The following is a 3,307-nucleotide window of genomic DNA, read 5'->3' as shown; positions in this document are numbered from 1 at the left end:
TGCTAATCCTCCTGCTCCATTGTCCTTAATCTGTGTTTAGATATCACATTTAAGACCAAGTCAGCTAGTTTCAAATAACAAAAAACTTGAGCTGCCAAATGAGTAAGCCAATATTTACCAGATATCAGATTAAAACCAACAAGATGTTGCTTTGCATGAGATACGAATTTCGGACATTCAGATTTAGAGTAGGGTAATGCCAAGGTTTTCCACATAAAGTAAACTGGCATTAAGAATGACCAAATGTCAGGTTCAAATCACCTTCGCAGTTGCTCCAAGACAAGCATATCAAATAGGCAGAAACATAGTAAAGCATGGATGGCATTGCTATGGCAGGGTTCCAATTGTTAATCTCTTGCATAAGGAACAATGCATATAGGTTATAGATAATAACGGAAGTAAACTGCCAGAGTTACCAACCAAGAACTCAGATTCCAACCTTCCCTAGCGTCCCCGCTGTTAATGTTGGATCTTCTAATAAGTGGTTCGCATGATCAATCCCTAGGAAAAATAACATTGACAAGTTAGTGAACGATAATACAAAGACAAGACATGCACGCAACAATAACTATACAAGCTGTGCGACATGAGCATTCATGAAAAAAATAGCTATAAGCTAAAGACGAGGTATGAGAGCAAGCAGATTGGAAATGCACATAGCATGATTATAAAAGCAGTGTGATAATATCAGGCACAGGAAAACAGCTAGCAGCTAGCGGTGAGCTAATGACGTGGTATAAGAACAACCAGATTGGAAATGCCCATAGCATGACTATAAAAGGAATAGCATGCAGTACAAAAACAGTTGGCATCGAATGAATGGGTATAAGGCTATCAATATGTGGATGCACACAGGTGTCAGTAGAATGAACAAGATGGTAGCGACCGGATAATGCTTTTGTATTGTACAATATTTAAACGAACTTCATGCGAAGTAACACATCAAGAAAGTTAATGGCATATGAGATCTGCAAATAACTACACAAAACATGGCTAAAGAAACACCGCTATCTAACGGGCCAGCGTACTAACCAAGCTGCGGCGGGGTGGACAGGGGCGGCAACTTGCATTCCAGTGGCGGCGAACGCGGGAGATGATGAGTCGACCCTGTTTCAGTAGAAGTACGCGTTAGTGAAGCGGATCTGGTTGGCTGGCAAGGGATTCGGTGAAGTTGATACAGCCGCTGCGTCGAGGTAGTCGGTGGAATAGATCGGCTTCTGTGGAGGGGGGGCCGCGGTGAAGTAGACCCGGTTCCGTTGGAGAGGATCCGGTGCGTCGACAGGAAAGGCGTTGATTGCTACGCTGTGGATGAGGTCAGCGGTGAAGCAGATCCATCGGTGGCGAGGTCGGCAGTGAAGCAGATCCGTCGGTGGCGAGGTCGGCGGTGAAGCAGTTCCGTCGGTGGCGAGGTCGGCGGTGAACCAGATCCTTCGGTGGTGAGGGCGGCGGGGGAGCGGATCAGGTGGGTGGACAGCTGATACGTCTCCAACGTATCCATAATTTCTGATGTTCCATGCTTGTTTTATGACAATACTTACATGTTTTGCTTGCACTTTATAATGTTTTTATGCGTTTTCCGGAACTAACCTATTAACAAGATGCCACAGTGCCAGTTCCTGTTTTCATTGTTTGTGGTTCCAGAAAGGCTGTTCGGGCAATATTCTCGGAATTGGACGAAATCAACGCCAAACATCCTATTTTTCCCGGGAGGCTCCAGAACACCGAAGAAGAGTCGGAGAGGGGCCAGAGGGCCACCAGACCATAAGGCGGTGCGGCCTAGCCTGGGCCCGCGCCAGCCTATGGTAAGGAGCCCCCAGGCGCCCCCTTGCGCCGCCTCTTCGCCTATAAAACCCCTTTCGACCTAAAAACGCAGTACCAATTGACGAAACTCCAAAAAGACTCCAGGGGCGTCGCCGCCATCGCGAAACTCCAATTCGGGGGACAGAAGTCTCTGTTCCGGCACCCTGCCGGGACGGGGAAGTGCCCCCGGAAGCCATCTCCATCGACGCCACTGCCTCCATCAAGCTACAATGATCTCATGAGCTGCCTTACATGATTGAGATCCATCTGATGTAATCGGTGTTGTGTTTGTTGGGATCCGATGGATGATACATTATGATTAGTCTATCTATAAAGTTTGTGAAGTTATTGTTGCTGCAATCTTGTTATTCTTAATGCTTGTCACTAGGGCCCGAGTGGCATGATCTTAGATTTGAGCTTTATAATTATTGCTTAGATTGTATCTACAAGTTGTATGCACATGTCACTGTCCGGAACCAAAGGCCCCGAAGTGACAGAAATTGGGACAACTGGAGGGGATGGCGGAGATGTGAGGGACACATGTTTTCACGGCGTGTTAATGCTTTGCTCCGGTGCTCTATTAAAAGGAGTACCTTAATATCCAGTAGATTCCCTTGAGGCCCAGCTGCCACCGGCTGGTAGGACAAAAGATGTTGTACAAGTTTCTCATCGCGAGCACGTATGACTATATATGGAAAACATGCCTACATAATTAATGAATTGATGTTCTTTCTTAATGCTTTATGAATCCTATCAATTGCCCAACTGTAATTTGTTCACCCAACACTTGTCACTTGTTATTGGAGAGTTACCACTAGTGTAGATCGCTGGGAACCCCGGTCCATCTCTCATCATTATATACTCGTTCTATATGTCATTGAAAGTAGTATCAACTATTTTCTGGTGCCATTGCTCTCATATTGCTATTACTGCTGCTGTGTTACTATTACTACTGCTCTCATATTACTGCTACTTTCACATCACCCCTGTTGCTAGTGCTTTTCCAGGTGCAGCTGAATTGACAACTCAGTTGTTAAGGCTTATAAGTATTCTTTACCTCCCCTTGTGTCGAATCAATAAATTGGGTTATACTACCCGCGAAGACTGCTGCGATCCCCTATACTTGTGGGTCATCAAGACTGTTTTCTGGCACCGTTGCCGGGGAGGCATAGCTCTACTCATAAGTTCACCTGGGGAGTACACTCTACCTCTCTCTCTGTTTTTATTTTCTTTTATTTTGTTTTGCTTAGTTTACTTTTGTTTAGTTTATTTGTGCTTAGTTTATTTCTATCTAGTATTATTTGTCTTAGTTTACTTTTGCTTAGTTTCTTTTTGTCTTGTTTTACTTTTCTCATATACCCAAAAATCCATAAAAATTTGAAAAACCTAAAAATTAAAAACTGCTGTTATGGGAGAACCAACAACCTACTTGGAGCTTATAGAATGTTATAATAATTATAGAAAATCAAGAGCTGGTGAAGTAATGAGTGCTATGATAGAAAAAGTG

The sequence above is a fragment of the Lolium perenne genome, chromosome 3 (genome assembly GCF_019359855.2).
Source record: "Lolium perenne isolate Kyuss_39 chromosome 3, Kyuss_2.0, whole genome shotgun sequence".
Classification (NCBI taxonomy): Eukaryota; Viridiplantae; Streptophyta; class Magnoliopsida; order Poales; family Poaceae; genus Lolium; species Lolium perenne.
The sequence above is the reverse complement of the archived record's forward strand: the minus strand, read 5'-3'. Positions refer to the sequence as shown.